This window comes from Electrona antarctica (assembly GCF_951216825.1).
Source record: "Electrona antarctica genome assembly, chromosome: 10".
Classification (NCBI taxonomy): Eukaryota; Metazoa; Chordata; class Actinopteri; order Myctophiformes; family Myctophidae; genus Electrona; species Electrona antarctica.
This window is the reverse complement of record NC_136791.1, coordinates 19,073,678-19,088,845: the sequence shown is the minus strand read 5'-3', so window position 1 is coordinate 19,088,845 and position 15,168 is coordinate 19,073,678.

The following is a 15,168-nucleotide window of genomic DNA, read 5'->3' as shown; positions in this document are numbered from 1 at the left end:
AAGGTGAATTCCAAAAAAGCTACGAGCAGCCAGCCAATTAATGCCTGTGTACCACGTCGACTGCCTCAGTTGACTTCTAATGGTTTGGGGCTGAGTACCAAGCCTCGTCTTTTATTGGGCGGTCGACTTGCAAGACGGCCAAATCAAACCACAAAAGGATTTTTTTTAGACTGGCTGCTTGAAAGCTCAGAGTCATGCTTGTCGTGTAACTTAAAATGTGATACCCTTAACTCACTAGTAGTAGCTACTGTGGACTCCCAGAGTATTATGTAAAAAGAGAAGTTGAGAAGTTTGGATTTTCTTTCTTTGCAGAAATAGAGAGATGGCACAAGAGTCTGACACTTTGCCAGCTTTGACCCCTTGAAGCGACAGCTTTTGAGCAGCGGATCCAAACTAATTACTGTCTCATTGAGGACATTATACATGATATGGCAGCTATGCGTCTGCAATGCAAAGGGGGGCCAAAGTTCTACTACAACTCCTACGCCTCCTCCCATTCGCTTTCCCTTTCTCTTTGCATGCAGCTTCTCATCTTCTCATCTTCTCTCTTCTCGACACACACACACACACACACACACACACACACACACACACACACACACACACACACACACACACACACACACACACACACACACACACACACACACACACACACACACACACACACACACACACACACACACAGTTCCCCTTGAACCTCTGCTGCCTCTCATCTCTGCCACCCCCCCTCTCCTTCCCTCTGATCTTCTGGATGCATTGCGTGGAAGCTAACCCCCCGCTCCTCCGAGATCTGTGAGTACATCTTGAGGAATGTATGTCCTTCCTGACATTACAGCACTCTTTATCAACTAACAAGAGCAAGTAGGAGGGGAATGGGAGGCAGAGAGGAGGATGTTGAGATGTTAAGAATGGTTTGGGAGCTGGGGGGGGAGAGGGAGAAAAAAAAGAGCCCTTTGTGGTTGCTTATCTGACAGGATATGAAGCAACACTCAATAGCTTTGGCATTTTGGCAAAATAGCTTCCCTTCAATCGGCGTTTCACTATAGGCTGCAAACCGGCATTCCCTGCATGACGCGAGAGAGGCTGCATACTGCATAGGTCTCTTTATATGCAACAAGAATTAGAAGACAGGGAGTGACAAGAGCCAGAGAGAGAGAGAGAGGAGGGGGTTCAGGAAGAGAAAAGACAGCCAGGGGCTGTTTGAGAAGTTCCGTATTTTGTTAATTGCCTGCGATAAACTGCAGCAATTTGCCGGTAGTTTTGATGATTATCGATGGCAGCAATTTGGCAGATGTTCCTGACCTGCACCGCTAAACCGTTTGAACGCAACCGCGCACCATTCCTCACAGAGCTGTCTGAAGGATATACATTCCTGCCAAAATGAATGAATTGTTCAATTTTCCCCTAACAAAGGTGTGGACAGGCCGCGGACCATTTCAATTTCCTTATTGAATTATTAAATGATTCCATAATTGCACCGCAGCATTACTTCATACAGGGTGCTAACAGTCCGACATTCAACTAGTCCACCACACGCGTGGCTGGTTAAGACTCACCCGTGGCTCCCGACATGTGTTGCCGGTTAAGACACATGTGTGGCTGGTTAAGACTCACCTATGGCTCCCGACATGAGTTGCCGGTTAAGACACGTGTGGCTGGTTAAGACTCACCCGTGGCTCCCGACATGTGTTGCCGGTTAAGACACATGTGTGGCTGGTTAAGACTCACCTATGGCTCCCGACATGCATTGCGGGTTAAGACACGCACGTGGCTGGTTAAGACTCACCTGTGGCTTCCCTGAGAGGTTAGGTTAGGGTTTGGGGTACGGTGTTGGCTAATGCCTGTCGGACTGTTCGGTTGTAGTACAAACGGGGAAAGCATCTAGTGTCATTTCAGAGGTTAGCGTTGGCTATACTGTAAGTCGAAGTCGGCCTCAGGTCTTAATGGGTTAATCTGTACACGCACACGTTTGTATTACAATACGTGTGAGGACAGGAACGGTTTAGGACGTCACTGCAAACAGAACAAAAACAACTGTAGCTGAAAAAATTGCTAAAAAAACATGAGCTTGTAGATCTGCTAGCTACAAATTGGCACATTGTGCGTGACTATAACTATAAATCAATAGAACTCCATGCAACCACAACCTAACCGCCTAAATCTAAAACTCTAAATCCCTTTTTAAAAAACATAAAAACAACCATTTATCTTTGGAGCATTTCTCAAATTCTGCTACCATTGCAGAAACTCACAAGTACATTAATACAACGCAGACATGTGCTCTCTCACACACACACACACGCACGCACGCACGCACGCACGCACACACACACACACACACACACACACACACACACACACACACACGTGTGCGCACACAAACATCAGAGTTTCCGCTTTTCTTCTTTCTCTTAATGGGATCAAGAGGACATCTTCTTCCTGATGTGGTGAAAACTGTTGTATTAAAGGCTTGTGTGTCTCGTCCCCGGCCGCATGAGGCACACAGAGTAATGCAAGAACCCCATCCTTAGTTATTAACCCAGGAAGTCCCCGTGGCGCGCTGCTGCTCTAATGAGAGAGGCCGATGCTTATTTAAAGTTTTCATTTAAGATGCCTGCCCTGCTGACCCTTGGGCCTGCGCTGATACTTATCCAGCAGCAACACGGCAACTGGAAGGCACACTCTATTGGCCGGGTGGACCGCTGCTGTCCCCAAAGGTCAGTGGTTGTCAAACTTTTCAGGCACGTGCGCGACCCTCCGACACAATCATATTTGAACTGGGGATGCCCAACCCCCCCACCCCCCCACACAGACACGCACGCACGCACATGCACGCACACATACACCGACAAGCACTTGCAGGAGTTGAAGTGTTCGATTTAGTTTGACACATTTCCACAGGTATACACTTCAATGTTTGGTGTTTCAGCGCTTGCAGATCTGCTACTTTTCATGCTTCTGTCACTGTAGTATGAGTAGGGTGCTAATTTAGCCCAGCCCCTGACAGCAACGATGTGTCGTCCGTCTGCATATGTTCCCTTTATATTTGACCTGCCCAGAAAAAGGACACGCACGCTATAGGTTTAGCGTGCGTGTGTGCATTTTCTTTTTTCCCAGGTCAATTACGTCATTAAATAGCATTATCTGACAGGAACGCTCAGACTGGTCAGGAGCCAGGTCTGCACTCACCATGTCACCTAGTAATGATGGACGATCCTTAACCCATTAAGACCTGAGGCCCATTCTACAAAGGCCCCAAGATGATATGTGTTTAGGCCGTGGATGGACACCTAATTTCTCTTTTGGGTCTTGATCTGAAGAAGTTTGGGAGCAGTGGTTCCCAAATGCACGTGAGCTTGTGGTATCTGCTATTTTTGAGAACCACTGTTGTAATTAAATTGTAAGAGACTTCTGAAAAACTTACTATACTGTACTATACTATATACTATAGCTAAAAACTAAAATGACACCTTCCGAGATACCTTCTGAACGTCCCGAGAAAAAAGACAGAAAACCAGCCCCCCCCCCCCCCCCCCCCCTCCCGTTTTTTCAGGGATTAGCGATTATCATCGCAGTTAATCAACTTGTACCATCTATGTGGTTTTGACACGATTCGAATCGCACAGGGGAACCCCGTGCTGTGATTTATAGAGTGTTTCATATCAAAATGTTTACAACTTTTTGTCTTTCTTCTGTTAAGCCACAGAACACTCAGCATCTCTCATTAATGGTGTCTGTGGTTTGTTGTGTATGTAACAGTACTCTGTCTGTGCGTGTGCGCGCACATGAGCGTGTGTGTGTGCGTGTGTGTGTGCGTGCGTGTGTGTTTTGAGACTGACCGCACACAAACATTTTCCATTCATTAACCCATAATTAGAATTGACATTTTCAACTTGCCAACATTTTCAAGGTAAATCTCATTGTTCCACAGGCCACACCCCGCTCCCTAGCTCTCCCTCTCAATACAATAACCCTTCTTCTTACAACACAGCAGCTCCTTGTCTTTAAACAAATGAACACTAATGCTTCTTAATGGGGTTGAAATTACAACCCCACGCTGCCAGGGGGCAAATTCTGACAGCCACTCTTCTTGTTTTTCTCGCTTGCTTTTCTACTACACACCAAACATCTGGAGTTTCCCGTAACAAACTCCTTACCTCCTCTACCTCTAGCGTTCCTAGACACCTGATTGGCTATGCTCTATCTACATCTACGAGTATACATCAAGTGCTATACCGTCACTGTTGTGTATCCAAAAAAGAGATTAACTCCATGGCACTTTCTCACACACATGGAGCAAGAAATGCGCTAACGCGGCCCGCACTGTCTCTCCCCATCTTTGAAACAGTTTGCTTTGAGCCTTGACTTCCACGTTTTTAACGTCATTTACAGTTCCAAATCAAGGGTGGTCTTTCCCCGATGTTAATAGATCACCCTGCACTTTGCCCCACCGATTCCCAAGGCCCTGATTTTTCTCAGACTGTTGAAAGTTCGCTGAATGGTTTAATTGCAAGCAGACTTTTAAGCGAGGGATATTTGAATCACGCTGAGTAAAATATGGCTCCATCTGGATTTGATAAGTCAATAAATGAATACCATCTGACGTTGATTTTACACTTTACACTTCAAACAATTGCGTTAATTCTGGGGCAACGATGCTTTGACTGTGGAATTAAATTATATTAATCATACCTTTTTCTTGCCACGTGGCCAAGAAGTGTGGATGTTTTATTTATTTATTTTACAGTTAACGCATCGACCGTAAATGAACATCAGTCATGAAATGCTAAGAATGTCTAGTTGACTGAGCTAATGATGAGGATGCCATGCCCCACAGTAATGTTCTTTTCCCTGGGCATTACGGGGACACGGGAACTCTCCCATCCATCCCCAAGAGATTTGGAGCACTTCTAACGTTTTAAGACTAATCATCGTACACAAAAAACTGCTTTCATTGTCCCTGTATGCGTAAACAAAAAAACATTTACCCAAAGATCTAGCTGAATCCTCTCACCAGCTCCAACCAGCCCCTTCGCTGTTCTACTCCGATAGCTCTGATCACGGAGATTTCGCGCAAAATGTGTCACGACAGGTTGCAGAGGAAGCATGCATCTATAATTACGCCGACTGTATAATTATGAATCAAGCATGTATACAATTCATGGTATAATTATGAACCCCTGGCAGCGATGAGCCACTAATGGGAACTGGGAGTGAAGAGTTATTCAACATGCAGACGGCTAATTACTGTGTGGGCCTGGTTAATTGGTCATGCCCCCTGTGCTGAACGGGGGCATAGCCCGTGATCAGGCTGGCAGATTTATAGACTAGAAGCAGCAGCACTTGTGCAATATGCTTTTGAGGAAGAAAAAAAAACATTCACATTTTCACTGATGACAATACACACCCTGAAATTATACGCTTAAATCCTCTTTTATACACAAAACAACATGCAGTAATCCTGGTCTCTATACTGCCTCCCCCTGGTCAGCCGGGGCGCCTGGTGGAGGGGAAAGGAACTGGTTGGAATAACGTGTTCCTTCCATGCGCTACGTCCAACCGGGGAAACTTCCCCCCCCCCCTGTCAGGTGAAAAGAAGCGGCTTGGACTCCTCATGCAGTGAAGGAAGTATGAGGCCAGTCCGTTGCTCTCCCCAGGCTGGCAGAGGGAGTGTAGCGCCCATGATTACGATTAAGATTTAGGGAAAAAAAGGCTTCTTTAGTTTTTGGGGTCGGGGTCCATCGGGTCCGCAGATAAATTGACAGCTAAGAACCAAATTGACGCTTATACAAGTCTGTAACGTTATGGGGTACGTCCGTGGCCAAATGCATTGATCGTCCTTGACATTAAACAAGTTTGAGTACACCAAATTGGAGGTCCTTGAAATGAAACAAGTTTGAGGAGGAAGTAGAGGGACGGCCGACGATGGAGATGCGATGACAATACAACCAGCGAGTCGCCTATACAGCGTACATGTGTGATATTGAAGCCATTCTTCTGAGAGGGATCTGGAGAAAAAAAAGAAGAAAGAAAAAAAGGAGCTAACAGCTATGCAGAAACAGCCAAACGATTAGCTTTGTGGTAGGAATCAGATCACCAAAGCCGCTGGGTTTTATATGGAAACAACTGCGGCTGGATGCTGGGGCTCTCATGGAAGCCACATGACAGCGAGGTCACGAGAGAGACAGTGGGTCCTGCGCTGTGTGTGATCTCACCGCAAGCTCATTCTCTGCTGCACTTTTGATGTTTTCGCTCCCTGTCCCCGCTTTTATCTCCCCCCACCCCCACCCCCTCGCACCCCACTCTCTGACAGTTGGCGAAAGGTATTGATTAGGCTATACACCCCCCAAGGGGCATCACCATGCTGGCTTGTGGTAGAAATTTTTGTCAAAATTCAATTTTTGCTACAGACAATACAAAATGAGTGGACATAATATTACCAGAAATACAAAGAGCTATATGAATGACCGTAACAGGTCTGCAACTCTGAGAGTGTTCAAATGGTTCCATTTGTACACTCTCAGAGTTCAGGGGGTCCTTGCAAATAATACATTTGAGAACCACTAGTACCAGTTGTACCTATGTGCCGTAGTGTCGTAAATAAGTGTACACATAGCCACAGACAGACCAAGTCTTTGCAGCGGACACATTTTGTCCATGTACGGAGATATTGATGACCGCTGCCCCCCTTGATCGATCTCGATATTGATGTTCCACTTCCAACAGACTGCTACGTTATGGTGACCTTTTAAATAGACAGCTCTGTCTCCTAACTCGTGTCACATTTGCCATTGACAATGAAAGGAGAATTTACGCATGTGTATCTGAGCAAATTGGCTTTTTGTGCTAACACAAACATTAAATGCCATTGACAATGAAAGGAGAATTTACGTCATAAGTGTCTGAGGAAACCGGCTAATCGGCTATGCATATTATTCTCGATGATAACTGGTGTGATTTTTGAGGGGCCCCTCCTTTATACAGCTTTTCGTCCCGTCACGTCTCACATTTGCCATTGACCAGTGACGTAGAGTCTGTGGGGGCCGGGGGGCCAGGGCCCCCATGAGGAATTGGACCAGGGATCTCGGCCCCCATGAGGATTATGAAAACTATTCGTCCCTGCCATTGACAATGAAAGGAGAATTTACGTCATATATGTGCCTGAACTATGACGTAAATTTGTGGCAACACAAACATTAAATGCCATTGACAATGAAAGGATAATTTATGCCATATGTAGACGAGCAAATCGGCTAACCAATCACATAAATTCAGTTGTCTATCTTACATCATCATGGTGAAAAGATGATGATGAGTTTTAAAAACATTGTATCATGGTTAAAAGATAATAACATAAGTTGACAAATTAATTCATGAAGAAGTATATTCATTTTGTATTGGATGATGTACGACGACAAGAGTGCCCTGCACTTCACACGAGTGTGATTCTTTAAATAGTACTTGTATATTTTAGCTGAGATGTAGATGCTCCTACATTGGAAGTGCTGCATGCTCAGTATTCTAACCCCCTCACAAAACCCCTCCTCCCCCCCACACACACACTCTCATCCTACTCTCGATACCGCTCAACATCTCTCCATCCAAAGTGGAGCTCAGGCGACTACACCGCCATCGCACCCTTTCTTTCTCCAGACTCCTGCCTCCGTCCGTCCATAAAACAATTTTTAACAAGCAGACAAATCATTTAGCGGACGCTTTCCTGGATCATAAAACACTGAATGGAAGGCTTTTGGGGGGGATCCTGTGTGTGTGTTTTATTTTATTGATCTGTATTCACCAATCCCGACGTGTGCTTCCTGCGCCCCGGCCTTGGTCAGCATGGAAGAAAGGAAATGAGGAGGAGGAGGGAGGGGGTGGCGGCGGCGAACGAGGGTCCGGGCCGGGGAGATAATGTGGGGAGGAGTGAGTGGGTGGGTGGGGGGGGATTGTGAGGATATGGGTGGCTCGTGTTGGGGGCTGAAACGCGATCCGGAGCCTGTGTCGCATTAGCCTTAACGGGCCGTGTGGCAGACGAGCTGGCACCACCACTGAGGGGAGGAGGGAGGGATGGAAGGATAGAGCAAGGAGGAAGAGAATAGACGCTGGACACCCCTGGCTGGTCTGCCCTGCCCCGTGGAGGAGAGCCATGTGGGAGCCAAAGGAGGCAGGAAGGAATGTCACCGTCCTCACTGCAAGGTCTCCAACACACCTCTCTGAGGTGGTGGTGGTGGGGGGGATGCTTATCCCTGGGTGACTATATTTATTTAAATACTCAAACCGGGATCGCTTAAATCCGAAGATTTGGAGTCTAGATGTTGGGACGTTATTGTTATCTTGCTCTATATAAAGCAGGGAATGTCTGGTCATCAATGTATACCTATCATATAAGGGCCTCTGTTGCAGTCCCAGTCCCTGGCAGATCTTGCAAGCTCATTTAATTCATGGAGTTTCTTAGATTTTCCTATTTATTTTGAATTTGCTTGGCAATGACATTTCTCTCCTCTTCCAAGGCTCACATTACCAATGATGTATTTTCAGTGGTTTACGATAGAGGGCGTTCTACCGCAGCCTGTGAATGATCAATTCACCATTTGGAAAACATAAATAAAAACAAACATGATATGCCCAGTCACCATGCTGCACCTGTGATGTTCCTTTTTACTGACACCAAGTTTAAAATAAGAATTGAATGCACAGAATATCAATACGAAGCAACTGAAAAACACGTTATTTCAATGGTAGTGGATGGATAGAAAAGATTTCTGTCCAACCACAAAACAGCAACCAATGGGTGCGAAGAGGGGCACAACCACGGGCGGGACTTGACAAAGGGTGAATTATGAAGACATGTACACCCAGAAATCATTTTTCAGCTGGTTTAGGATAATGCTTAAAGATTTGTAAAAGTCAATTATCTCTGCCTTCTGGTGGTTTTGGGCTCTACAAGACTCTACTGCATCCTTCAAAGTGATCGGCGGGTGGATCGTTGTGAAGAATAATATTCTGTGATTTTTTAAAGGTTAGTGAAAAAGCCCGGAATGGCTCGCAAGGGCAACTTTTTGTTGCTAGTTCTCAGAGGAGTACCTGGAGATGCTACCTGTTGCACACTGTGGGGCAGTGGGGGCGGACGTCTGTAGGTCTCTACTATACCACCACACAACGTTACTTCAGCCAGAATGAGACAGATTAACTACTCACCTAATGCCATATAGGGAAGCGATGGAGGCACGCTGCGTCGCTGCCCAAGTGACGTCATTCATGCAACTCCTGCATGTCTCTCGCTGTCACTCAACTGACTACTGGCCAATCACAGCGCGTCTTTTCCGGGACTTCCATTACTCACGCGGAAACTTGACAAGCTACTTATCTTGCTTTGCAAGGAATCTCGGGAAAATTGTCAATTTTGACACGCCCCCCAGAGCCGGAAGAGGTATACCTTTATGTCTATGCTTGTATTGATTAGTCAACACAAATTTTTGAGTGGTGCAACCACTCCTATAGACAGCTATGTGTGTCCCTGGCTGTGTCCCTGCCTGGCTGGCTGGCTGTGTCCCTGGCTGTGTCCGAGCACGAAAATAGCGTTTGGTTGGTTTTCACCACCAAGTGTCACTGTTGCGCAGCCTAACACACACACACATTAACTGTATATATGATGATTTCGGGTGTGACAGTACAGTACAGTGACTGTACAGTACAGCACAGTAGAGGGACCCCCACATGGTAACTCCGTCATTTCTCAACCGTTTCGGACGCGGGGCGGCTCGCCGGAACCGGGGCGGCACACTGGCCACGTTCCTGTGGGTCTGGAACTTCCGGGGACCCCCCGGGGATCCCCACCACTTACTTCACACAGGTGTGATTTATTTTTCCACCTACAGGACGTAGGTAGACATTTAGTATGTGACACCAGAGCTAGTAAATGTTGGTACTGGTGGGAGTACGCAAGAGTGCTTATAGCGTTTGATCTGCCGCACAACATTTATTTTGTCCATGCATGCGTGCTTGCACACCAGTTATGTGTTTAAACTCTGACACTCAATGAGTGCAGGATATACACACGCAAACCTTTGGTGATGGTTCTTCTATGAACAGAAAATGCATTTTTCGGATCGGGAGAGAGAGACAGGGACTATAATAACAATGATCACTATATAGAGAGCTTTAACCTTTGAACAAAAAAAACATGCGTTGTTCTGCACCAAAATCACATCACTTACCCTATACCTTTAATTGCCCAGTGCCCTAATGAGGGAGACGTTTATTCTTATCACTCTCTATCTAACGTCACCTTTGAACCCACGCAACACACTTCATCATCACACATAAGCAGTCAGTCATCATCCCACGGGGTCACGGCCATGCTGGCGCTCCCTGAATGCATCTCACCCTCTCTCTCTCTCTCTCTCTCTCTCTCTCTCTCTCTCTCTCTCTGTGTCATGTCGTCTCTCCTCTGCTCTGTAATTGTCTCTCTTTTTCCTCTGCTCTTTTTTCCCGGAAAGAATGCCCCCCCTCCCCCCCCCCCCCCTACCCACCTCTCCCCTCTAACATCCCATTTCAAGCGTCTGTGTCTGTGACTCAGTCCCCGAGGAGTCCCGGCGAGGTGCCTGCCTGCTGAACTATGCCAAGAATTCCGGCGTCGTTTTTGCACCCGCAACCCCGTGACGCCTAGCCTGCACCACCTGAGGGAGGAATGCGTGCCGAGATGATCACAGCGAGCAGAGAGGAGGAGCGGACATGCAGGACTCTTCCTGGATTCCTTTGCACGAGACACACACACACACACACACACACACACACACACACACACACACACACACACACACACACACACACACACACAGGCAGCGCTCCGTGCATGACACGCCGACGCTGCTCTGACTGGATCCCAGCGGCGAAGTTACAGCTTTACAGCTGCAAAGCACGGCAAGGTGAAGTTTAAAGGGATAGTTCACCCCAAAGAAATTACCGGTATACCCTTTTTTATATTGTTTTGTTTTTGTCACATTCCTAAGCCAATAATTTGATGACCAGCGGTGTATCCTGTAGGAGGGTGTGGGTAATCGATAGAAAAAAAGTCATTTTAGGGGTGAACTATCCCTTTAAGTCAGTGGTTCTCAAACGCTTTTTAATTTTTCCCATTTTTATTTGAATGACCCCCAGTTTGGTGGTTACGTGGCATTGTTCCGACCTCCCAATGTTCCGAAATTACTAACCCTATCTATATTTAACCCCAACCCTAAACATAACCGCAAGCACGGGAGCAGCACATGTTCGCCAACCGGCAGCGCATGTTCGCTAACCAGCAGCGCATGTTCGCCAACCAGCAGCGCATGTTCGTCAACCTTAATACATGTTCGCCAACCTTAATGCATGTTCGCCAACCAGCAGCGCATGTTCGCCAACCTATCCCCCCCCCCCCCCCCCCCCCCCCCAGTTTCGAATTGCAGTCGTCCGTAGGTGCCCTTTGACAGCGGTTTTTAAGGAGTCAAAAAATATAGTTCAAATACTTCAAATGTGTGAACTCTGTGACCCCTGTGCTGGAACAAAGGGCATGATGACGAAGAGGATGATGATGATGATGATGACAGCACAAACAAGGGACTAAATTATTTTCGCTCCTTTGCCACCAAAATGTGGAACGCCCTACCAACAGTCATTAAGACATGCAAATCCCTTGACTCCTTCAAAACCGCTCTCAAAGGGCACCTATACGGACGGGGGGGGGTGAGGGGGGGGGGTAGTGTCTCTACACAATCTACACTCGTGAGTGTAGATTTGGTGATGCCCCGGATAAAAAAATTGTATTATTAAAAGGGGGTCTGTGGCCTAATGCATATTAAACTGGAGTCCTTCAAATAGGTTGGGAGAGAGAGAGAGAGAGAGAGAGAGAGAGGCCAAACCAAAGGAGTGGAGGGGGTAATGACTAGGTCTGCTCAGGACAGAGGAGGCGACAACACAGAGGGGGGGGAGGGGGGGGGGGGGTGGATAGCGTCTCCTCCGATCGTCTCCCTCACGGCTCCTCTTTGGCGTCTGCGATCCTCGGACCCTTCACGCAATCTCCCTTATTACAAGGCTTCCCCTCTCCACACGGGCACCACTACAAAATGGAGCAATTACATTTAATTAGGCAGCAGAGGGGGAGCTGCTAGCTCGCCTGCCCCATCCCGAGAAGAAGAAAAAAAAACCTCAGAGAGAGAGAGAGAGAGAGAGAGAGGAGCACACTAGACATTCAGGTAACATAGCGGTTGGCTGGGGTAGAGAACTTCAAAGGGAAACGCGAAATTACAGCGCCATTAGTGGAGCCACCGCAGAACTGCCTGTGAAGAATAAGGAATCATTTGACCCAGAGCATAGAAGCCAGACTCAAAGGGGTTAAAACTCAAAAGCTAAGAGTAAAAAAAAAACACAGATTAAGGGGCAGACTGTGTGTGCACTTTTATTTAAACATTGTTTGTGTCATAGCGGGGGAGAACTGAAAAATTAAGGAGTCTTTACAATGCCTATTCGTTATCTTCAATACCCCATGTTGCTCCTCTGTGTAACAACGTAGCCCTCCGGGCATATACACAACTTGTGGTTTTTACAGTAACAATATATTTCGTTTTTGGTCCCAAAGCAAACAAGACAGAGATTAAGCGGGGCCTAATAGGCCAGCTGGGACGCCCCAGCAGGCAAAATGATACATGTGAGCCGATCCCACTTTATCTGTCCATTGTTTGTATCGCTGTGTTTTGTTTGGGCTCAGAGCGGACATGATGGCTCTAAAAAGTTTTTATTGGTGCTGACTCACCGGGCCTCCAAATCCGGAGTGGAAACTCTTTTGTGTTTCCAACTGGTTTGTCTCCATTTTATCTGCTCATCTTAAGCCAATAAAACCGGGAAAGCATCCCTGTCATTTTAGATTTGAGCAATTTTAGCTGATCTACAAGCTCACAGCATGACACTTTTGTGCCACGCTGCGAGCGTGTAGCTCTGCCACCTTTGAACATTTGTGAGGGGAGCTATAGCCCCTTCAACGTCTGGCTTTCGGAATAGGCCTATCTCACTGCATTTCCACGCCCCCTTTTGGAGCTAGTGGTGTTATTTTTTCTGCGGTCCATAGGCTTCCATGTTAAAAGAGGTATTTTCACAAGCCACAAACTACTGTTTTGTAAAGGTAAGGTTTATTCTACTTATTTGAGTTGTTATACCATTGTGTTTTCTTCATATTATTATCGGTCTTTGACATTTTAACATTAGGAAATGTACTTAGATTCTCCAGAGAAAAAAAGTGTAAATGATAATAGTTAAATAACACCACTAGCTCCAAAAGGGGGCGGGGAAATGCTGTGAGATAGGCCTATGTGGCAGCCAAGTCTAAGGACTTTTAATGTTTCTTTAGAGCACTTTTTACAAACATACAGTACAGTGGCAGCCAAGTTTATGGACCTTTTTTGCAACCGTATGTCGCTTTTACTGTGAAATCCTGTGTCTCGTGTCCAGCCGTCACACCACCATATATGGTTGCCAATCCATCATGCCTCGTGACATCACATGACATCATGGAGACCCTTAAAGCCTCCATATATGGTCACGCCTTGTGATACGTCACGCCAGCATATATGACCATCTCTATATGTAAAGATCACGACACTGACCTCATCTAACTCTGGATAACCTAATCATACATGGAGAAGACTGGATCATCACCTAGATCTGCATACAGTATATGGAGCCGGCCAGCAACTCTTGTTGATCTGACCCAGGGCTGGACTGGGACAAAAATTCGGCCCGGGCATTTTCGCGTGAATTTGGCCCAGACCGGCCCACCACAACCAGCGCGCAGATAGCAGAAACTCTACCACCCACTCCGTCGAGGCACACACACAAACAAGCCCTAATACCACCACTTTTACAGAACAACATAAATGATACAAACAGTAGTGGCCCTAAGCAACATGATATTATGTGGCCCCACCCCTGCACTGCACCGCCGGGGGGGTCAGGGGGGGCGCTACCTGGTGGCCTGCCGCCTATTGGCCTGCCTGCCTGTCAAAAAAAAAAGAAAAAAAAAAAGATTTTTGCATGGCAAAGCGCCTGCGCTCACCCAGCAGTCTGGGAGTCTGCAGTCATATACGTTCAGACAGTACGAAAATGTGGGAGTTCTTGGCATGAAAACGTTTGAAAACTGATTTAGAAGGCAATTTGTAGAACGGCCTCAGGGCTTAATGGGTTAAGTCAAGAGGAGGGATGTTTGCATAAACGTATACTAAATTCATACAGGTGAATAAAAGTACTTGGGTGGCATTTGTTTTTCTAAATTGTTGCGTCAAGCACCCGTGTGACTAATGAGAATGGTTTTCTTAGTACATAGAGTGCATAGGCCAACCTATTATTGAAATTCTCCTATCCAGCTTTTACCTTCACAAGACAAAAGGATAATTGGTCTTTAATTGACTATCCCATTTTTAGTGCCTGCTCCTCCTCTCAGATTTTCTGCCAGCGGCAACCCACACAACACGCACGCACGCACGCATGCGCACACGCACACGCACACACACACACACACACACACGCACACGCAGTCGTATATACGTGTGCACGCGCGCCTACATTATGTGTTAATGGGTCCTGTCTAGTTAACAGTAACTCCATAAACTTAGGGCCAGGTCTTTTTTTCCCTTTCTTTGCCCATACCACAAATTGGCCTCGTGCTGTGTCATGATTTACTGTCTCCGTTAAAATAATCACAACCAGATCTGTTCGCTCACCGTACGCAGAGCTAGACTACAACCCTCTGCTGGAAACTATGACAGACAGTTGCACAGTCTGCTGTTGTCGCCTGTGTCACCAGTGCGTTGGATGCGAGAGCAAAAGACTAGACATATTTCAGTGGTTGATTTGATGACTACCCATGATGTTAAAATGGTATCCACCCACTGGGTTTTAATGTTTTCATTTCCACACGCCGGTTAACTTAGAACCAACAAACTAGAAGCACTTTCACTGAAATTCCAATATGGCAAAGGGTTCCCAAACTCTTCAGGCCGCGACCCCACAAAAGAATCATATCTGAACGGGGAGACCCCCCACCCTGACAAGCACTTGGAATTGGCCAATTTGGTATTCAAAAGTCATTAAATTGTAACTTTAGAAATGTGCAGATACCCCACTTATACTGTACAT